The 23,517-nt window shown below is 43.6% G+C and overlaps 1 protein-coding gene across 4 annotated transcripts in view; it reads left to right on the top strand.

Annotated features, from left to right (window-relative positions):
- Positions 1-23,517, top strand: part of PLCB4 (phospholipase C beta 4) — a 173,101-nt gene that overhangs the window by 48,422 nt on the left and 101,162 nt on the right. For 3 of the 4 annotated variants that reach the window (XM_058020300.1, XM_058020297.1, XM_058020298.1), the window contains exon 3: positions 17,680-17,747. The exons of the other annotated variant lie outside the window; for it this stretch is intronic. The gene's annotated coding sequence lies outside the window, so the exon portion shown is untranslated. The remainder of the gene's footprint in view (positions 1-17,679; positions 17,748-23,517) is intronic. 4 annotated transcript variants of the gene reach the window in all.

The following is a 23,517-nucleotide window of genomic DNA, read 5'->3' as shown; positions in this document are numbered from 1 at the left end:
CCTTGTCCTTGCTGTGGTGCCTCTCCTGCCAGGTGAGCCCTCCCCTCTGCTGGCCAGGGCGCAGAGCTGGGAGCAGTGTTGTGGGAGGGTTGTGTCTGGGCCCTGAGCTCTGGAGTGGCTCTGCTCAGCTGCACACACACTGCTGTGCTCCAGTGAATCATTCCCTCTCTCTGAGATGGCAGCTTGCTTTGCAGGGCAGCTTTGCTATTGCAGAGGTGAGTGGAGGTGAGGGAGTGAGCAGCTCTGCTGCTGGGATCCCAATGCTCCTGGCTGTGCCTGTTGCTTACCCATGCTGATTTTGGAAACTGGCTGTTCCACCCTTCCCTCTCTGCACATGCATCACCTGGCTCCTGAAACAGGTCATGTGTCCCTTACTTTGTTTAACTTTCATTTTGGCACCATGTTCCCACAGCTACACGTTTTTATCCTCCCCACCCTCCATGAGCTCCACTCTGAGGTGTCCCCTTCTCTTTGTGCTCCCTGCCTCCTTCACCTCCCCACACACACCTTTCCCTAGGAGCTTTCACCCTTCCCCTCCGCATTTCCTGCTCCACAGGCGCACTCTGCCGCAGCCCTAGCAGAGAGCCTGGCCCCTGCCTCTGGCTGGCATGGCACAGTGCCTGCAGCAGGGAACCCGGGTGCCTGCAGAGGGCTGGGCTGCCAGCTTCCATTTGCACATCAGGCTGTGGCAGCAGCAGCAGCTCCAGACCTTGGCTTATGTGTAGCAGCATGTCACAGGGCAGGATGGTCTTTGTGATTCCCTGTTACGTTTTGTGTATGGAAAAGTCAGGAACAGCCTTCACTGAAGATTATCATTATACCACTCTAAGAAGGCTTACCTACCAGATTTTACCAAAGCTTTGTTTGATAATGATGGAAATTACCTTTTCTGAACCTGTCTTAAATGAGCACTGCAAGTATCAGATTGCAAACTGGTTTAAATCCTTTCTCTTTGTCTTTTTTTCTGTTTATTTCTCCTCTTGAGTGAGTGGGTTTGTTTTTCATGAAGGGGTAAAATTCTTGAAGTGTTCCCAGTCATTGATGCAAGGACTATCATGTTGGCCAGACACAGGGGATGGGCAGCACTTTGCCCTCCAGAGCTGCTGCTGAATACTCAGAGGCACACTGGGAGTCTTTTTGGTGTTACACACACAGCTCATGCTCTGTGGGAGTTAACTGTTTATACTGATTTCCTCGCACAAGACATTTCAATTTACCTGAGACTGGCTTTTGCTTGATTGCCTGTTAAACAAATTTGTTACTTAAAAAAAATTATTACTCCTTTTTTTTCCCTGGTACTATACGAGAATAAACCCCAAGCATTGGTTTTTTTGTGTTCCTGCTGAAATGGCTTGGCACCAGAATTATAATTCTTCTATGTCTTGGGCTTTAGAAGTTGAATGTGAGATTTGTCAGAATTTCTGAATTCTTGGCTCTTCCCTCATAAGTAATTGGTGAGATTTTGGGAAGCTTCCTGGTCCCTGGTCAAACGAGTCCCATATTTTCAGGACCATTACATATCTAACAGTTCTCACTACAGACAATCAGATTATTGAATGGTGTTGCAATCATTTTAACAATTGAGTCACGTAGTTGCTGGAATTTCACAATAGGTAATTAGTTCTCAAGCCATTAACAGGCAATGCCTGGAAATGAAACCAGCCTTCCCTTTTTTGTTGTGTAGAATGCTCTTAGAAAAGAGTATATTTAAAGCTTTTTGCTTTTTAGTTTAAATGTTAACTTGAATATGTTATGAAAGGTGAAGAGACTTATCTGTTGCTATTTTGCCTTCTAAGGCCAATGGCATCTTTGTGCTTTTGCACTTCACTGCTAGGATTCATTCTAAGTAAAGAAAATGAGTATGAGCGGTATATTAGGAATGGTGATAACTTGCATGTGACAAGGAGTAACCTGAGCACAGACAAGCCACTGGATTTGCTGTCTAACATGACCCAGGGTGTGCATAACTCTTTCAGAGATAAATGTCCAATGTACAACTTGAATTGGAAATGAAGACCTGAGACAAAACCCTGTTATTGCAGCGATGAAGAGAAACCATGAAGCTTGAAATCCCCTGTAAAAACAACAACAAAGCTCCCAGGCCTACAAACTGTTCCCTTATCTCAGGTTCTGTTTTGCCAGTTCAGTTTTCCCTTGGATTCTTCCATGGTTACAGAGCAGGAGCAGAAGTTCTTCTCAAGGTGTTGCTTTCCAGCTGTTACTGTTCTGCTAAAATGTGTATGTCAAGTTTGTGAAAGATGAGTTGTTAGTTAACATGGGGCTTTCTGGTTTTTCCCATTAGTGAAGGGTAATATATTTGGACCTCTTTATATGGAAATGAATCCACGTTCTATTTACAGCCCTCTACTAAAGCCTCATCTTATGAAGGCAAAATTGGGTTCTGGGTAGCCAGAAAGATTTAATTAAAAGACATGATATAAAATTAACGCAGCCCATCTTCAGCTTTGTTGCAATCTGAATAGTTGTAAACAAGGGGCTCTGACTGGCTGTGCCAGTGGGCTCAGGGAATTTGTGTTCTGTATGTTTTCCAAGCACTGAGGGAGTTTTGAATTATGTGTCCAGATAGTCTCATGAGAGCTGTTCCCATGCCCAAGGGCTGAGACTGGAATTCTTTTTTCCCTCCAATTTGCAGTGTCCTTTGGGGCCAGCACACGCTCACATATTCAATTGTGATTGTTTTTCAGTGGTGCTTATCTCTGAGCACAACAGTAAATTGAGACATCCCTAACTGATTTCAAGGGAAGTATAATCTGGAATTCAGTTTATTTTGGGGGGCTGGCAGTGGCCATGTTGCTGTAGTAGCAGAGGGATGGTGGTGTCACAACTGCAGATTTCTTGGTCTGTGAAAGTACTGGGGTGACCTTGGTTTTATTTAGTTTAGTTTGGAACCAGGGCTTTGCTTTCTGCTCAGGGTTTTCATCTCAATGGGGCCCATGTGAGAAACATTTTAACTGAGCTTTTATTGTGTACCAAAGGGGCTGCTTCAGCCTTTTATCAATAAAAGCGCTGCACATCTAATTTATTGAAGGCCTGTATTAAAAGTTTGTTTTCATTCAAGGTTTGTTTTTCTTTTTTTCTGGCAGTGTTGACTACATTGACCCACATTTACACCTTTCAAATGCTATTTGCAAGGCTGGTTGTTTGGGTTTTCTAAATCTTAAAGCTTTTATGCTTTGCTAACTTTTGAAAACTGTGTGGCATTCTGTTTGACAACCCTTTAGTCTCTGCATGTCACCAAGTACTGTTTGAGCAGTAAATGATGGCTCCAAATGTAAGAGCTTCAAATTAATAATTAGTGTGGAGCAGCGGAATGATACCTAAAATGAATAAAAATGTATCTTGTATTGTCAAGGAGGGATTAAAGAAGTAGCTGAAATTATGACCAAATGTGACAGGAGGTGGAATAATTTCTTAGTGGTCTGTTCCCTGCTCAGGAATTGAACTTCTCTCACCTAAGGAGTGAGGGGTATCGTGGGTAGCCTGGTTTCGGTAGCAGTGCCTCACTGATAGGGGTTGCTCCCCGTTTGTTTTGGTTTAGGTGAAGGTTAAAGCTGGCCGAGTCCAAACTGACAGTGGGAAGGTGATTTTCAGCCCACCCTCGGCCCCAGGGCTGAGCTGTCAGCCAGGATCCCTGGTGAGTATCAGCATTTCAGGAGAGGCTCCATCCCAGCTGTGCAAGGGGTTTGTGCTGTGTGTGCTCATCACCCCTAAAAAGGGGAGATTTTGGGGTGTCTGAGTGGATCGGATTCTACTTCTGGGCACACAGTGATTGCACAGGGTGTGTTCATCTGCTCTCCTGTTAGACACATGAATACACGTCTGTGTAGAAAGCTGAATAGGTTTTAGCTGGCAATTTAAAAAGTCAGTCATGTTTGGCCTTATTTCTGGTGGTTTTTTATGAGATAGAGCTTCCTTCTCTTTTGCAACTTAGTCATCTTCTCACCTCACTTTTGTACTGCAGCTATCATGAATCCTTTCAGATTGAATTGCCGTCTTCATTTTAGGCGAATGAAAGCATATTTCAATGCTTATGATTTGTTGAAGCAGGCAATTGGCAGAGGGAAATTGAAGTTTTGGGTGTAAGTTACAGGAAGTTGGCAAGCAAAATGCTCCAGTGCAGAACCCAAAGCTGCAGTAGAGGTATATAAATATTTCACAGAAAAATGTAAATCAATTGTTCTTGTACTCCTCCATTACATCAGTAGAGATTTAATCAGCTTCAGGTGAGATTTTATCCATGATAGTTTTATAGTGGTGGTTTAAGTCATCAGGCAGGGCAGAAAATGAGATTCTAAACCTTTGATACTATACGATATTCCAGCCTTCCAGGCACGACATTTAATTATAGCAGCCAGAGTTTGCTTTGGCTTTAACGAGCAGTTGTGTCTGTGTGGAGCAGTTGGGTTTGAAGAAGAGCAGTTCACAGCACTGCCCCCAGCTGGAAGAGCACCTTCCATGGGGACAGCTCTGGAGCCTGGGTGGCTGCTGTGCAGTGTGAGTGCAGATCTGTGCAGGGACAGGGTGGCTGCTGTGCAGTGTGTGAGTGCAGATCTGTGCAGGGACAGGGTGAGCAATGGGGTGGTGCTGAGCTGTGACCTGGGGGGGAACCCCTCTGCTGCTGCCTGCCCACTGCCCTTCTGCACCAGGGCACTTGGGTTACCCCTGGCAAATCACATCAGCTCTCTGTGCCTTGTCTTCTGTGCAAGGAGGCTTTGCCTTCCTCACAGTAGTGTTCTGAGGCCTAATTAACATTTTCCATGTGCTTCCAGAACCTCAGATGAAAGGCATGCACAGAAAGCAGTATAATTAACAGGAGCTTATCAGCTGAGCTTTACAGAATTAATTCTCATAAATATAAAACTAAATGTTTTGTAAGAAGCTTTTCTCTACCTTCCATCCCTAAAAAGCATCATTTGTGGATATGATATTTTAAGATCAGTAAAAAGAAATGTTTATTTTCTTGTGCTGGGATATTCTTCTGAGTGCTCTCATGCCTTATTGTGTTAGGGATCTTGAGATTTGGGAATGTGGGCATTGCTCCAGGATATATCCACACAAGGAGAAAAAATTGATTAGACTGTGTTTGCAGATAGTTTCCCACTTCTGCTGTAAACATAGCATTGTTTTCAAATTATTTTCTGTTTCTCGAAGACAAAAAGAAATCTCAACAAGTTAAAAATTAATCAACTTTTTGCTGCTTCCTGTGGATTTTCTTTTTCTACATTTGTCATATTCAAGTACTGCTGCTGCCAGAGGGAGAGGTGGAGCTGCTGGTGACATTTAAGGCCATTTTGCTTACTCCATCTCTGTGGTAAACGCAGGGATGACTGGACCTGCATCAGAACTGGGATGGCAGCGTGACTGGTGTTGGAAGGAAGCTGTGGTGGGGTCTGCTGCCAGTACTGGGGGGTCACAGCAAGAAACAGAGCAAGGAACAGGAGTGCTGGGTGCAGTCCCACTCATAATGCGCAAGGATGGGCACTGAGTATTTGTGCATGCTTGTCCTTACTTTAACAGCACCTCAAGGCCCAGTTCCTGCCCTGGGCAAACAGAATTTTATAGATTATGGGCTCATTATGTGTTGACTGGGATTAGGATTATTTACTGTCCAGAATTTAAGCCTTATTAATTTTGCTTCCAGAATGGATCTGATCTGCAAGTGTTTCCAGGGAGCAACAGAATCCTGTTCAGTGATCTGGGTGGTCTGCTGGGCAGGGCTGGTTTGTGTTTGTCTATAAAATCTGTCACCAGGCGTTCTTCCACAGTAGTCTGTTGTCTGGTAGGAAATGTATGTCAAGCAGAATTAATATTATTATTCCTTGTGGCTTGTCTCTGCTTTTAAGGCTAACTGGAGAAGAGTCAGTGTGGTGGGCACTGAGGCCATTTGTCACAATGCTTTTATTGTCCTGCTCAGCTGCAGTGCAACATTCATTTAGTGCTCTCGGAGCGTGGCGTTTCCGCTCGCAATGCAGCACCAGGGAATTCTGATTTCATTTCCTAGAAGATTTTGGCAAAATTAGAAGGCAAGTAACTTATCTTTGTCATATTTTGGCTGGATGTTTTCTGGTTTCTGTTTTTTTTTTTTTTCCCTTGGATCAGCAAAATGGAAACAACTGCAGAGGCAGCGGTGGATAATTTGGTTTCTAGGTTAGGTGGCGTTCAGGAGCAACAGGCAGTGATGATCCAGTGTCACAATGATGTTGTGAGGATGCAGTCACAGGTATTTATTCACATTATGCTGTGATTTATGGCAGTATTTATCACTTTTTTATCTGCCTTGAATTTAGCACTTTGCTTGTAGATTTTAGGCATGGCTTAGCCTGTCTTACATGCAGAGACTGCCTGGTTAAAGCACTGCTGGCTTGCTTAGAAATGAGTGCAGAGATGTAGAGGGGGTTAGTGCGGTAGAATGGCAGTGCTTGCAGTCGTTTCCCAGGTGTGCAGGCAGGGCCAGCAGCACGCCCGCAGGCTGGGTGCCATGGATGAGCCATGCCCTCTGTGTCCAGGGCTCAGTCCCAGGCAGAGCAGGGCTGGCTCTGGATGCACAGCTGGAGTTCTTGGTGACAGGCCGAGGTGCTGCAGCCTGAGCAGTGCCTGGGAGGCCAGGAGCAATGGATTCCTCTTCTTCCCTTCCTCTGTGTTCACGACAGGCCTTTGGGCTCCGTGACCCTGTGGTGCCCAGAAGCCCAGGTGAGGCAGCTGTGTCCTCAGCAGGAGGAGCTGGTTCCCAGGGAGGGAGAGAGAGCAGCACCATCAGAGCCTGCCCTTGCTCAGGGTGATCATGTCCATCCCACAGGAGCTGGGTTTGAATTACCTCAACACTGAGCGAGCACACCGGCAAACCTTAGCCAGGCACTAATTCATATCATTAATGGTTCAATACAGGGATTTGTGCAACTCCAGACTTGTTTGGGTAAGAAATATTCTTTCAAATTTAGTTTCTGTAGGGTTTGATAGTTAGGAGTGAACTCTCACCTGAATTCAAAGTGTGTTGATTCTGATTTTGCCAGTTAATATTGGAACATGTTTATTTATTTTACTGGCTAATGCAATTGAACCAGTACAAGCCCAAGGGTGAAAGCAGCCATCTTAGTAAGCGTTGATTTATCTGCTCTACAACAGGATATGTTTTTTGTATCTCAATGATGCAAAACAGATACGGCTAAGGTAAATCAATCTTCCACTGCAGGTCAGGCTTCAAGGTGGAAAAAACTATAATATTTGAGAAATAAAAGCAGCAAAGGAATATTTACCTTCTTTGAAGAAGTATTTTAACATCTATGACACTTTCCTTGTTATCAGACTCTTTTTGCATCCTTCAGAATATCTGAGATATCTCAAAGGTTGTAAGGTTGTTTCCAGCACTCCTGGACTAGCATTAATGCGCTGAAATTGAAAGACAGCAGAAAAGAAAACTCCCAGTGAGTACAGATTTTTACCTTCACAGTGGCTTACATTATTTTTGAGGTCTCCTATCTGCATTCAGTCACTTAGGACCTATCAGCTCCTTTATGAGCAGTTTCACTGTGTGAAGCTGCACTCTTGGTCACTTTTGTTATTTATTTGTCTGATTTATTTTTAACTGGAGAACATTTATGGGAGTGACAGTGGAATTTTCTTCCACTCGTGCAGTAGCATGCAGGCACAGCACAAGACATTGGAAAAAAAAATCATAAAAATCAGCCAGCAGCTGGATAGATTGAAGCTATAATGATGTGACTGTTACTGTTTTATTTGAAATGCATCAGATTCTAAGTCAGTGATATCCTCCTGAATTAACAGCCTTTCTAATTAAGGGAGAAGGGTTAAATCATGAGCTTGGTTCATTGACTTAGAGGCTGCCTGCATGATTTATGTTAAATTATGGTTAATGCAGCTGGGGCACGAGTGAGACATTTTCCTTTGGAAACATAAATGAGATAAACCCTTCACCAGTTGAGTCGTGTTCATCAGTTGTGAACCATTTGTTTATCCACTTCTGTTTTGTAGCACTGCAGATAAGATGGGCACACATACACAAATAGAGGCAAAACTAGCCTAACACACAGGGATTAATATAAAGCACTGTTTTAATTCAGAAGTACACTTGGAGGATGTCTTATGTGTCAGATAATAGCTTGCATAATCTTTTTAGTTGATTATGCATGTAACAGGTTCTGACTTTTTGGCAGAGCATTTGTTGGCTTTCTTTGCCACAGACTTATGCCACAGCCTGTTACAGTGTAGAAAATTGGAATACTAAAGGATTTAGGAGGCTTGTTTTCTGTAAATTCTTACTCTTCACTGCTGAAAAAAAAATTGCCATAGAACTGCACAGACTGTCAGAAATGCTATGAAATTATACTTTTTTTTTTTTTTTTTAACCTCTAGAGTTAAATGTATCATACAGTGGCCTGGGTGGGAAGGGACCTTAAAGATTCCAACCCTCTGCCGTGGACAGGGTTGGAATTTCACTAGACCAGCTTGATCAGAGCTCAATCCAACCTGGTCTTAAGCCCTTCCAGGGATGGGGCAGCCACAGCTTCCCTGGGCTGCTTGTTCCAGTGGCTCACAGTGCTCTTAAAATGAGCAGAGTGGTTTAAATACCCACAGAAAAGCTATGAGGTGTTGGAAGAACCTTTTAATAAATGCCAGGAACAGAAATTTTGCATCCAAAGCATGTAGCTGTGACAGAATCTGGTAAAGCATCCCCTCTTCAAAATTCCTTGTTCAAAATTTCCTGGAAGCCAACCCCAGAGATTTGTGTGAATGGGGAGAGGTATCCCTCTAAGAGTGGGGAGTTCCTGTGTGAGGAATCTCCACTGTAAATGACATTTGTGTGTGTGCTGTAGGGAAGGCAATCTCATGGAGCCTGTGAATCCAGACAGGCTCCGCTGTGCAGCCAGGGAAAGCTCTGGATTAAATCTGCTCTGAGCTAATCACATTGGCAATCTCAGCTGCCTAGGTGAGGCCTGGTGCTGGCCAGGAGGCCCTGGATGTCTGCTGTGGGATTCTCAGGTCTAGTCCTGGGGCAATTCCCTTTTCTCCTCTTTCAAAGCATCTTTCCTTTCCCCAGCATAGGAAGGAGAGCTGTGCTTGCTGCCTCTTTGCAGGTGGGTCAGTATAGTCATGATCAGATGCTTTCAGCCAACAAGCTCTGTCTTTAAAGTGTCAAAAATCCATTCTTCCTATAATTTCCTGTCACTCCTATTTCCAGACTTCATCAAGTCAATCATTTTGATAACCTGACATCAGCCAGATGCACTACTGGGGAAAATTTATACATAGGAATGTTCCTGGTTTTGTATGGTGAGACAACTTACTAGACTTTCAAGCCTTTTAATTTTATGGGGTTTTTTTTAAATAAAAATGGTCTTTTGCAGGGAATTGACAAAAACTGAGCTGGAGTTTATAGCAGACAAATTTAGGAAATATGGTGAACCAGAAAGCTTCTAGACAATCTTCTGGTTCTTTTAGCAGTCAGGCTGTATTTCACATCACAGTTTACATTACAATAATGTTAAATAGCATATGGTTGCATTCTTTGGATTAAATCCTAGTTCTTCTGAAGTTAGTGATAGAATTCGTATCAATTTCAAAATCATACTCGCTGCCTGATGCATAAGGACTATTCTTCCAAAAAAATGGTGCCCTTGGGAGAAATCTCAGCCTGGAAAAAGCAGGAATGCAAGTTGTCACTGGAGTCTTGTGCAGTCTGGGGAAAGCAGGGAGTGAACAAGTATTGACTGTTTCCTGCTGGGCAGTTCAGCATGGCCACAAGAAGCTCAGAGCTCAGCCCTAAAAAGCTGCTTGTGATTCTGCAGCTCAGCTGAGGTTTTTAAGCTCTTACCATCCATCTGTTGCAGACAGTGCCAAATATGAATTCAGTGCTTTCTTGTGCTGTATTCCTCATTTTTGGCATACATAGGAGATCAGAGAGAGATTTGGATGACTTGGAACCAGCAAACCTGATGCAACTGGCGTTGTGGTGCTCTGGAAGCACAGCAGAGCTGGGGATTCTCTCATGTGCTCTCCCTGAGCTCATTGCAGCAGCTCTGTGCTCAGGCCCAGGGCAGGCCAGATGAAATCACTGGCATTCCACCTGCCTGCACTGCAGCACTCTTTGGACTGGTCTGATATGTGGGAGTAAGTGATGAGATCCCCATGAATAGTCCCTCTGTCAGTAATGATCATGGGGAATTCTAGGAATGTCTGAAGAGACCCATCTTTCTGTGGAAAGAATGTATTCATAGCTTTAGGAGATTTAGGTTTCAAGGAGGCTATAAAGTGCCCATGCAAATTATTGCCTGTATTTTTATAAGTAAAATAAAAACCCAAAATGTTGCTGTCGAGCTGTTTCAAGTGGAGATTTTTTTTTGTCAGAATGATAGCAAATTTACTTTGAAAAGTATACAGTTTGTCCTTACAACTTCCTTACAGTTTTTCCATGGCAAGCACACTGAAGTGAGCACAACCACAGGATTCAATATATGCAAGATGAAAAGATCAAGATTCCTGTATTGGGGTGCAACTTTACACAACCTCCAAGTGGTCTTGCTAAAAGTCCTCATTGAAATTCTTGTGTAAGGCTTTGTTTTGAGAACACGCTGAACTGACAACATAATTTCAATGCGGGATGCTCTGGAATGATCCTTTTTTATTTTTCTTTTCCAGTGTAAGTTAGTAAGAAATAGTTGACAATCTACCCTTTTTAAAAATTATGATGATGTTGGGTGATGTTTAATATTAAACTTCAGAGAAAATCACTGTAAAAAAGAATTATCCATAAAGTTTTATGTGATGTTTTATTAGAAATCATTACAAAATGATATATTACAAAATATGACATATTACCAAATAACCTGATGGGTTGGCATAAAATTTGAGTGAGACTTAATTTATACACTGAAATTGATTAGAAGATTTAGATGATGCATTAAAATCTTTGCCAAAACTGTCTTATTAAATGGAATCCAAATTTCAACTGTTTACTCATATAGTCCAACCACTTGGATGAAGGTATGTGCTTGTCTCTGCAAGTTTGAATATTTCCTTTATACATTATTCCTCTTGGTTTATTTAGTGTTATTATCTACTGCATCTCTAAATGCATCAAACTGAACATGTCATCATAGTTTTGGAATATTTTGGCATTATTTTTGGAAATGCTTAACTTGATATTTTTTTTTCTTTACTCCAGTCCTGTGTTAAATATCTGTATGTTTTTATTCAGCTCTAACCAGGATCACTTGACCATGGTGAGATCATGAATATTTGTGTGTGTTCATGAACTTTTCTCTGGATAAAAAGTTTCCAGTGCTGAAACCATTACCATTCAAATGATGTGAAAATATTCAAAGCTCATCTATCATGTATGAGCTCCAACAGGAATACTTTTTAAAATGGGAAACAGCAGACAGTTTAGCGAGTTCCATGAGTGCTGTGTTGCTGCAGATGCATTTTGGACCAACAGAATTAAAATAAAAGTATAAATAGGACAGCACTACGTGCCTGTACATGCACAAGTATGGATTCTCCTGGCACTGCTGACCCTTCAGCACTGGGGCAGCAACAAACTTCAAGTTGACTTAAATAAATCATCACTTAAGTGGTTTTAAAGGGCAAAAATGAACACATGCAACCCTCCAAAATCCTTTATTATGCTTCAAATCCGTTGTAATGAGAGTCACCCTATTCTTTTTTTCATTTATATCAGTGGTGGGAAAGATATGGAGGAGAAAATCTGTTTTGATCAGAGTTTTATGAAGAAAAAGGAAATAACAGATAGTAAATGTAAATTTAATTATTGTGAGGACATCCTTGACTATATTGTCACAACCTTTTTATACTGCCAAACTGTCCCCAGCAAAAAATTGTCTTTGATTATTCTATTGCCATGCTGGGGCCACCATTGACAGGTTTCAGGTTTAATGCTTAAGAACACAAGATGGAAGTTTTGGCAATCATCACCTGGTGTTTCTCCTTGTTACTTTTTCTTTGCCATCGTTCCCAGAACTGTGCCGCTCAGAGCGTGCAGCCCTCCCTCACCAAGGATAACTCAATTTCTCTTTGCTGTTTCTGTCCCATTTTCCCTGCCTGCAGCCTGGCTGGGCTGTAGCAGTTGGTTCCTGTTCCCTGTGTTTATTCCCCACCCTGGGAGCTCCCGGCCGGGTCCCTGTGCAGGCAGTCCCTGTGTGTTGTTCTTTCCCAGTTTCCCAGGTGTGGCACCCTGGGAGGGACATCCCTGAGCCTGCTCCGCTTGGCAGCCATGGAGCCATGGGGAGAGGCTGGCACCTCCCTGCTGGAACCTCCTGGGCGTGGGGAAGGCAGGCACAGGGCAGCTCAGCCCCTCTTTGGGCTGCTTGTCTTGCTGCAGCGATTGCAGTGCTCCTGCTGTGCAGGGGAAGGGTTTTATCCCTCCTGGGTTCTGGGGAAGGAGGCAGGGGTGCCTCAGAAGCAGAGGCTGCCCCCAGGGTGAATGAGCCTGTTACTGCTGTGACCAAAGGATTTTCCCTCTGTTCCTGCCACAGCCTGTTTTACAGAAAGTTTTTGTTTGTTTTCTGTGGCAACCACAGGCTTCTGTTAGAGCATTCTGCATGTCTCTGCAGCTGGGATATGGGTATATATTGATTTTTTTTTTTTCCTTCCTTTCCTTTTCCTTTTGTGGGTTTGGAAATCTTCCTTTAATATTCCAGCTTGAACAGAGGAAATAATATCAAAGACTGAGTGCTGTGGGAAAGAGAAGTGATGTGTAACTGTCATTTCAACATAATCAAAATCTTATCAGATACAAAATCTCAAAATTTGGAATACCCTCTGCCCCACATCATCTGGACATGGCTTTTACTCGTTCCCTTACAACCCTCTGTGGACAGTAATGTTCCTTACAAAAGCAGCTTGAAATCACAGCCTTTACATCCCTTAAAGCGTTAATCCCTTATTCCAACACATCAAATGTCAGCTGCTTGTTAGCATGGTGCAATTAAAGCACACATAAGGCAGCAGTGAAGACAAAGACAAATTGCATGAAATAGAAGTGTGAGGATGCAGGTCCCTGCTGTATTGCTCTGGGTATAAAGTTTTTGTAGCTTTCTAAGTTTGCTATTCCCTCAGCTGTGCTCATGTTTCTGTTTGTCAATCCAAACCTTCACCCTCATCACTGAACCCATAAGAAAAAAGAAGGAAAGAGGCAAGCTTTGGTTGGGTTTTTTTTTCCCTGTTAAAATAAAATAAAGACATTGTAAACTGTGTTTGCCACTGGGAAATTGCAATGGTCAGCTTAAATTGTAGTCCCTGTGTAATTTCTGCAATCCTTGTGTGATCCATGTGTATGGTTTGAAGGCCCTCGTGCAGGTGTTTGCTCTTGGATGGACAAACCCCCATTTCCCTTATTCTTTTTGCTGTGGGATTTTTAGGAATGTCTCTAAGAACATGTGTTCTTCCTGCTGCCAAAATTAGGACAGATTGATCCATGTGATTTGGCCAGAGGCACTACCAGGACAACTCTCCAAGAAAAGAACCACAGTACTGCTCTTCCCTCTCCCTGTTTGCTGGATCCCCAGGTGAATGCTGGCCTTCTTATTTATCTTCCAAATGGTCCAGCAGTTCTTGTATTAAGGCAGAAATTACTGCTCTGCCTGGATTGCTGCTGCAGAGCTTCCAATCACAAATATTATTTTACTACAGCAAGAATGAAATATTTCAACTTTTAGCATAATGTACAGCTTTTAGCATAATGTACATCATGTACAGAGGACTACCCACGCTGGGCACCAGAGAGATTCTGTATTCTTGGCTTGGGCAGTTGCTAGATCTAAATCCTGCTCCACTATATCTTTATTGTGTTCTCTTACAGCAATTGAGTGTTTGAGTTTTTTAGAACAAACAGAAAATGTTTGCTGTCCCCTCCCTGGGGGCTCCTTTTCCTGGCAGGGCAGTGCAGTGCAGGTGGCAGCTGTGTGTGCAGAGCCCCTTTGTGGCTGTGTCCCTCTGCTGCCCAGGCCCCAGGAGCCAGGTCACTGAGTGCACAGTGCAGGGATCAGGACGTCTCAGGGGCAGCTCTGCCTCTGCTCCAGGTGGGTTTTTAACTTGGCTTCAGCTTTGGGTCAGAGGTGGTATCAAAGCAGAGGTGTGTGAGTGTTGTCCCTGGTGCTGCAGTGGTGAGAGGGGTTTGCTCTGTGCCCAGCAGGGCAGGCTCAGCTGGGACTGGGGATGGGTCCTGTGCTGCCCTAGCCCCTCTGCTGCTCAGCTGCCACACTGCAAGCACTGGCTGCCACTGGTAGCTGGGCTCTTCTTCCCTAGTTTGGTTTTTTCCCTGCCATCAACATGATTGTTGGTGTCATTTGTGGCTTTGCTGTGATGCTGATTTGAAAAAGATAATATGTAAAATTGTTTTAAATAACAAAGTATTAAATAGCAAAGTAATAATATGTAAAATTGTTTTAAATAACAAATAACACATAGCTAGATGTAGACAACAGCTCTTCCATGATGTAGTTTACATCTAGCTATACGTTACTATCAAGTAGCAACTAATTAGCATACATCTTAATAGTCTGAAGGGCCCCAGAACCATTCTATGCTTTCCACTGTGTCTGGAAATTAGTTGAGTCCTGCATGCATGGTGTAATCAGCCGGTTTCAGTGTGGTGATTTATAATTGCAGAACATGGTTCAAAGCTCACCTTCACAAAACTGAGAGAAATGGGTTGCCTGATGTGCAGCAGGCCAGCTGTGTGACTGTACACTCATTTCTGTGGCTGCAAACTGAAACTCACCCTGGGCTTCTAGCCTGTTATTGTTGATAAAATTAATCATATACTTCCATGTATTATCCTGTAAGTTGGCACAGAATTCCCACCTGACCATCCATTTGATAACTTAAGGAGGCTCTGGACTCCAATTAGCACCATGTGATGGAGTTAGGCCTCAGTGCCACCTCTTGTGAATTGTTAGTAAATGTTGCCAATCAGCTGCTTAGATATAAAATATTCTTTTTTTTTTTTTCCCTTACCTCCCCCTAAGTTAAGAAGCAAGACTGGTAAAAGCAGATGGTATCTTTTATCAGGCTGACTGCTGAGACCAGCCATTAAGTTTTTGGACATAGGCTCTTTTCCAGGTCTCTGAAAAATAGCTCTGATAATGTCACTTATCATGTGTGTGGTCTTGCTCCAAAAAGATTTGCAGCATTGCATTGGAGGTTCCAGTTCTTTCCTTGTAAAAAGGTGACTGGAGATGACTTGTGAAGTTGTGGGAGGAAGAAAGAATTAAAGTTTATATAAAATGTCCCTTTTGTTGCTTGTTCTCACAGGAATGTGGCTGGGATCTTTCTTCAGTGAGCAGGGCTAGAAGCTACTCCATTTTTGTGCCTCAATTTCAGAAAAGGCTGAACTCACTTCCTCAGAGGATGTTCACAGAAGAACGAAGTGTCCAAGCCTGTCCTAGAGCAGTTCTTAGATCCCTGACAGATGAAGCTGTTCTGATGCTTGACAGACTCGCTGCATGCTGCCTAATGCAGGACCCGGGCTGGGTTTTTTCCTGTTTACAGAAAAGTTTCAAGTCAAATTCATAGTTCCACCTGGAGTTACCAGAGTTGTCCAGCTTTGTTTGGATTCTGGATATGAGGGGTGCTTGTGTTGGTGAAGTCCATTTACACAGTTCCTCATGGCAATGAGTTATGCCAGTTGTCTCTGCAGATCTTTTTATACATCACTAGTGTTCCTTAGCCCTCATCTCACAGTATTGCTTGTTCTTTCCAGAGATCAACAGGCTTCTGAGAACTAATTCCATTAAAAAAAATAACCCAGAAAACAGGTTACAAGTTTTGTCTGTGCTTCTGTGAAAAAATTCAGGTGGTGTTAGAATGTAAAGCAGAATGCAAAGTGTGGGGAATGGGAGCAACCACTTGATGAGATTTAGATCAGCTTGAGTTTTCCTATGCCTGGTGCTTGGCAGATGGCTGGCAGCAAGCTGGCAGGGATTCCACCTGTGCCAGTGTGGGCAGTGTTGTCTTAGCTAAGGGCAGGGAAGAGTGACAAGGTGCTGCAGCTGCTTCTGCTGCCATGGCATGGCTGTCATACTGCTCCACACTTAGCTCTGGGGGGTGAAGAAAGGGTTTATGCCTTCATTTTCACAATTGCTATTTTAATTAGCCCTTTAAATGTTTTTTTTTTCCTCTTATCTCACAGCTCCATCTACTGTTGGTGCACTTGGTGTTATTTAATCTTCAGTTTTCTCCTAAACACACACACAGCAAACAGCTGATTTCACCTTTTGTGCACTCTTGGACTTCAGTACCTTCTTTGTCCTCCTTGTTCGTCCCCAAACTTCTCTGCTGCTTTCCTCTTGCCTGTGATTTACTGTGAGTGCTGTGAGCAGCCCCAGGACACTGAGTGACAATTTTATTTGTTACTCTCTTTGGATCGCAGGCTGAAGACTGCTGCTTGAGGGGATTGCATGGCAGATGGGGAACATCTGCTGGAAAAGTCTTCTTATCTGTGCACACATCTCATTGTTATGTTCTTCTGACTGTAGCAAACTTGCCTTGTTAATTGCAGTCTTACTTCACCAAGCTGAAATAGTTACATGGGTTTTAGCCTCTGTCTCTCCTGGCTCCTTGTACATCAAACATCAGCTTGCCTTTTGTACTTCAGTGCTCTACACCGTGATTCCTGGTGCCCTTGCTCTGTTTCTCTTGCTAATAAGTAACACACTCTCACCCCTGACCAGTCCAGGCCCCAACCCTTTGTTGTTCATTTTTCCCATTCTCCACTCAAGACCTTTATACTCTTTTTGTAGCCTCTTGCAGCACAAGATGCCCCCTGATGAGCTGCCTCATTATCCTTCTTCAGTGGCTCATATAAAGTCTCTTTTCTGTGAGCAAGGCCCAGTTTTGAGGCTCTTGTGCAGAAAGTGTTTTCTCAGTGCTTCCAAGGAGCCCCGGTTTAGCAGTGTATCCCTGGCAGCCGTTCCCATGAGCTCTTTGGCGTGTGGAATCCCTGGCAGCCGTTCCCATGAGCTCTTTGGGGTGTGCAATGACTTTGGCTGTGTTTTGGTACAATGCCAGCCAGGATGGCGTGGCACTGGTACCCACATGTCCTTGCTAAACATCTGAGCTGCAGCAGGGTGCACCTGGCCCCAGGGCAGGTGGGATGTTCAGAAACCTTAGGAATGGATGGGGGATCATTAGCCTTGTGCTTTGTAGCTGTCATGCTGTACTCCTGGGATAACACTCCCTTGCTACTGGAGCTTGTCTGTTACTCATTCTGGAGTGAAATCTTCCCAAGTTTATGTTGCTCGTCTAAGGAAGACACGAAAGACAATTAAAATCAGCTAGCATTTATTCTGGGAAGAGATAAATGTGGCAGCACTGTTCAGCTGCTCCTTTGTGATGATTATTAATCATTCAGGATGCTTTATGAATGTTAAAAGCTGTCCTGGTGTGCTGCAGTGGGGAATGAGATGCTTCATCCAGAGCTTCCAGCACTCCCAGCCACAGTCCATCGTTCTGCGTGCAGAACATTTCCCAGGAAGGATTTAGCAGTGGCAGAACCCAGTCCTGTTCTGCAGTGTTTGTCTGGGTACTGCACTTTGTGGGCCATGGGAGGGGTGTTTTTGCAGTAGTGAGATCTAGCAGCTAACACAGGTCTCAGACTGACAATCTTGTTTTGTTGCTTCACAGCAGGAAGAGTTTCCCAGCAAAGCAGTCCAGTTAGACCACTGATTGTCCACCCAGCACAGAACTCCTATGTAAGTTGCTCACTCCTAAACTAGAAATCACAGCTGAGTGCCATTTGCACATGTGCTGCTAATGGAGCCTGTCTCTCTCTTGATGCATCAGTTTGAACTCTCAGTCCACTATTGTGACCAGCTGTGCACACACACATATATGGGGATATCACTCATATATTGTCCTGTACTTGGTATGCTGAAACCCTTTAGGAGTATCAGAGACTTCAGTATGTAGTTTGTAGGGCTCATGTGTTTCCCAGCAGTATTGGCTTACAGTGTTTTATAATGTCAGCCTAGCACCGTTTCTGTGGAAATGAAGCTGTGAACCTCATCAGGAGCCAGTGTTGTCCTTCAGAACAAAGGGAAAGACACATTTTTTGTGCTGTAGTGTAGTCACTGCCTGAGTATCCTGTCTGTTGTAGACAGGAACAACTTGCTGGTGTTGAAGGGGAGGTCAGGGAGCTGGGAGTGCCACTGAAGTCTTTGTTACCTGATCCAATGGCTTAAGACAGCCAGGATTCAAAAGAAACACCTTTATAACTGAGGAGAAAGCTTGGGGAACAGTGGGGAGCACGGGTTGTTGCTGCTGGGAAACTGGTGTTGGAGCATTATTCCCACAATTGGAGCCTGCTCAGTTTGTCAGGGAACAGTCAGGGGTGGTGGTGTATAAATGACCAGCTTGTGAGGAGCAACTCTGGGGAGAAGCAGTTAGAAATGCTTCTGTACAGCAGGGCTGCCTCAGCAGCTCTAGGATTTCCCAAAGTGCACCTTAGCAAAGCCTTTGGACTTGGCTAGCCTTGGTTTGGTCCATGCCAACCTCAGGAATTGTCATGGCAAAGCCAGGCCAACAAAAAGATCAGCAAAATGCTCCATCTAGTCCTTGTTCTCACTAAATGGGAGACTTCTTCATGACTGAATTCTGGACTCTGTTGCCATGGACGAGTGTCACACAACACTGACAACTGATGAAACTGCTGCAAAGCCTTCAGGCTGATAACAAATACTGGAGTCAGTGGCCCACACTTAAAAGTACTTGTTTTTCATCCAGAAAATCCAATTTTTCAAGCCCAGTGGAAAGAAACTATTCCCCTAAACAACTCCAGGTACAGCTCTGGATGTCTTGCTCCTTACTGGCTCTCTGTGCCTTGTGGGTCTCTAATCTGCTGAATTCTTCTGGGAAATGAGGGTGAGGTTCAGAGATGAGCTGTGGCAATCACTGCTGAGTGGCCAGTCTGCCTAAAAGCTGTCATCTCCTGGGCCAGTGTCACCAGGGCTCTGGATGACCCCCGGGAGTCTCAGAGGGCAGCTGAGAATGTTTCAGTCTTTTTCTCTGCAGTCTGTGCTATGCAGAAAATTCTTCACATAGACAGTGAGGGAGCAGGGAATACTGCCTTGTACGGGGATTACCTGGAACTGCCTCGCTCACCCATCAAATGGGTTTAGATCCAGGCCAGACAACTCCCACTGTCTCATCTCACATCCTCAGCTCCATATTCTCCATGGATATACCAGATATATATAGATGCAGATATATATACAGATATTGCTGTGTCTTGGCTTTCCCCTCTGTCCTGGCTTGTCATTCAAGTGGCACTGATTATCCCTAAACTGAATCTGTTTGTTACTAGCTATAACCAGTGATTTGAATTCTTGAAAAATATTGCTGTTTTCCTGAAAATAAAGCTAGTGCTGGGCAGAACTTAACTAATGCAAACCTGAGAAATTGTGGGTGGATTTTGTATTCCCAAAGGGTGAAATAGTTGACAAAGCATGGCAACTGACAAACAGCAACACAAGTAATTTCTGGCATTCATATGAGGCCAAGGAGAATACATGCTGCTCAGAAACCAAGTGGATAATGAAGCATTTGGCTATGACAGAGCAATAATATCCAGGCTGTCCTGGAGTTCAGAAGGCATTTGCAGTGGTGGTTTGGTGCGCATGGATGCTTGTGTGTGTGTATCCTAAAAGAAAATGAGTCTCCAGTTATTGAAGCTTCAAAATGCCAAAAATTATTAGCTTGTGCTTGGACTTAGTTTTAAGGTGTTCTTTAAGAAGTATAGATAAGCATGAATTTTAAACCAATCCAAACTTCAGCACTGGAGCTCACTGTTTGACCTGTAACAAGATTCTGTGACCCATCAAGGCTCATCTTCATCAGCTGCATTTGCTTTCTGGAATTAAACCTTGTGATGGCCTTGCTGACTTTTCATATTTTGTATACAGCTTGGAAGCTTGTTTGATCCTCTCTTAGAGTCCAGCTTTTCTCACAGCAGTCCTGAAAGTAAAAGCTGCCCTTGAGGTTGTGGAGGGATAGAATGTAAGAAAATACAGACAGTGCAGAGGGCAATCTCACACCTGAGGAGTTGCAGCTGTACCAATCCCCAAAATCAGGAACAGGCCTGCCCTTAGCAGGCCACAGCTGTGCCCAATAGGAAGAGTGCTGCAAAAGAGTGGGTGAGCTGGCTGAGGGGAGGGCTGCAGTGTGGTGGCTGTGCTGTGAGGAAGAAGGAGTCAGTGCTGCAAGGAGATGCCCATGAGACATCACCAAGGAGGCATGGAACTTTTGCAATGAGATGACAACTGAGGTCCTTGAAATAACAGGTATTAGAGAACTTTGCTATTTTAATTAATGTGCACAAGGTTGCACAGTGGATGAGATCTGTTTAGCATAGGAACTTACTGGAAATACTGAGATTGAGAGTTCAAATTCAATAAGCAATTTCTAAAAAATTTGGGCTTCATTTAAAACATTTCAGCTGCTGCTGTGTCTGGTGCTTTTTGTATAACAAAATGACACAGTGACTTTACAGCAATTAATAAACTCCTTGTTTTGATACTTGCTGCTGCTTCAGTGGGAGCTGCTTTGCAACATCAGGCTGCTGGTACAGCCTGAGCTTTTGCCTCTCAAGGATAATATGTCACCTTTGTCAGATGTTGCCTCTTTTGGTCCTCAGTCTGTTCCATAAATGCTTGGAAGTTCAGCTGTCTTTTGTGGATTTCTTTCTTTCTTTGCTTTTTGTCCCTGCTGCTTCTGTTTGTTAGTTAATTGTTCTAAGATCAGAGGAGACACTTTATTGTGGAGAAGATGAATAACAGAAGCAACCAGGACATCCTGTCTTCTACAAAAACTTGAGGACCCCCTTTGTGAAACCTAACATCAGTTAAAAAAAAAGAAATTACTTGCCTTTTCATTTTGTTCTTCAAGTATTTTATACCTTGATGTTCTCTGCTGCGGGCAGTGTTTTGTATTCTGTTTGCTGAGCTGGTGAAGTCTGAATGTTTCATAAAAGCCTCTTTGGGGAGAAAGAACCAAGCAATTTCCCCTTCATGCAAGCAGCAGGATTATTAGGGCTTCATAACTTACTCCTAGAGGCAGGAGCCAGAGAAAAGGAAGGTGAGCCAGACTTTCAGAATTAGGGAGAAAAATCCCCCACAAGCAGCAATTTATTGCTTTAGCTCTAAGCTAATTTACTGAGTCATTCTTGTGTGGTTGGAAGGTTTTGTGTTCTCATGTTGCACAGTGATTCCAAAGTTCTGAGGCCATCATAAAAGTGGAGACCTGGAAGGAAATGCACAGAGACAGGCGTGGGCAGCAATCCTGCTGTCTCTCCTTGGACACCCCTGCCTGGCTTCCAGGGCTGGAATTTTAGTCAGGGTTAGCACATTAGATTAGCTATCTGTCAGCTTGGCTTCCTGTTATTTACAGCTTGCTCTTATGAATTTAACACAGTTGATGATACAGTGAGACCACACCAAGAAAAGCATTTAACACCAAAATGCTGCTTATGGCTCCAAGCTCCTGAGAAGCAAACTGCAGAAGAATATTCTGACAACTAACAGTGTAGTTACATGCTTGGTCAGGTCCCCTGGGCTCACCTCGTGGCTGCCATTGCTAGAAGAGTCTTTGACTGCTTCTCCAAGTGCTTGCCCTCCTTTTGAGGCAGTAATCCAGACTGCAGGTGCTGCTCCATTGTCAGCCAGTGAGAGCAGGCGCAGCACACACCAGGCTACAAGGGGCTCGCAGGGGGAGCCAAAGATGTCAAACATTTGCTTCCTCTCTTGTTGTATCAGACAGGCTCTGCCTGTTGGCATCCTGCTGGCTCTCTCCCTGCAGTGAACAGTGACACAGGACAGGGAGTGTGTTTTGTGCCCCACAGTGAGAGCCTGCTGTGCCACGTGCTTGTAAGGCTGGCACCGCTCAGGCTTTGGGTTCAGATGGATTGGAGTTCAGTCATCAATCCTCTTTCCCAGGACCTCAGTAACCAGGATGCCACCTTGGTGAAATCTTAACCTCACACAGCTGCCTTGCTAATTCTGCCTGCTGCTTGGAGAAGGGTCCAAATCAGTGTTGGCTTTGAACACTCAGGTACTGCCTGAAGGGCCAGTCCAGGAGGTGTTTGTATCCCCTTAGGAACTGATGGGGACTTCTCTGCACTGTGGACCTCTGGAGATTCACTTAGCAGCTAACTCATTAACTAATGAACTCTTAAATTCAGTGTAGATGGCATCAATAATTCCTCAGCCAGTTCTGCCTAGCACACATCTGTATGCTGCTGAGATAAAACATGCAACCAAACAAAAACCCCAGACTCAACAGTGTACCTGGGTGATATTTGCCATCAGCAGTGTTACTGAAGCTGGTGAGACTGTCAGCAACCCCATGCTAAGAAATTTCTGTTCTACCATAGGACAGCAGTAGCTAAAGTAACCCAGCTATACAGAGAGCGCCAGGACTTTATTAGCTTTGAAAGCTTTGAAAGTGGACAAATATGCAATAAAATAAGGTTTCTGCCACAATAGAGATAAACTGTGATCATGGAATGACATGTGAGAGTTAAAAGTTGGGAAGATCAGATCTGAGGAATTCAAGATTTTTTTCCTTTTTTTTTTCTTTTATTTTTCTGGAGATATCTTAAGTTCTTGCAGCTCTAGGTGGAGGCAACTCTTTTCAATACTGTTGAAAATGAATAGGTACAAATCTTCATGTACTATTTTAATTACCCCCCTTGTTTTCTTTTGCCTCTTTATTTCTTGCATCTCAGAAAAATTTATACAGCAATTTGCTAATTAGCTCTAGAAATTGATAGCAATGACCAAATTCTATTCAATAATGCCAGTTTTAGTGCAGTGTGACACAACTGTGCAAGTCTCAAATTCCCTATTTCCAGATTACTTCCTTAGTTTTGGTCTGTGAGAAGCCAGATTATTTATATGTCTGTATAACATGTTCTGCATTTGTAGACAGCCAGGCAGCATGTTTTCCTTGTAGAACCAATTTGTGCACAGGGCTTCTTGCCAAGCAAACAGCTTTCCTGACATTTAGTGACTCTCTGAGTTCAACTCAGCACAAAACCCATTTGCAGAGGACCTGTTAGCTGGGTAGAACATTTCTGAGGAACTTTGCTGACCCCATGCTGGGGACAATAATCACAGAGTGCCTTGGTTGGTGTGGAGAAGGAGAAAGAAAAACCCAACATGACCCATCTGGTTGCACTCCACTTGAAACAGACATTTAAAATAGACACTTTCTCTCAAAAGGAAATTTTAATCAATACCTTCAGAAAAATCTCTTGGCTTTGCCCTGCTCCCTTCTTGTAGGGGATAATGCTGTGCAGAGATCTAGAGGAATTTTAGGAGCCTTCTCTCCTAGCTTTAATCATCTTGTAAAATTCCACGTAGACACATCATTTGGGGTTTTTTTCAAGTCTGTATCTTATTCTAGAAGTAGGTAATCTTTGAATCTCTGTATCTCAGCCTCAGCTGGAAAAATAGTTCACTTTATGTA

The sequence above is a fragment of the Melospiza georgiana genome, chromosome 3, assembly GCF_028018845.1.
Source record: "Melospiza georgiana isolate bMelGeo1 chromosome 3, bMelGeo1.pri, whole genome shotgun sequence".
In the NCBI taxonomy this organism is placed as follows: Eukaryota; Metazoa; Chordata; class Aves; order Passeriformes; family Passerellidae; genus Melospiza; species Melospiza georgiana.
Note: the sequence above shows the minus strand (reverse complement) of the source record. Positions and strands in the feature narration are given on the sequence as shown.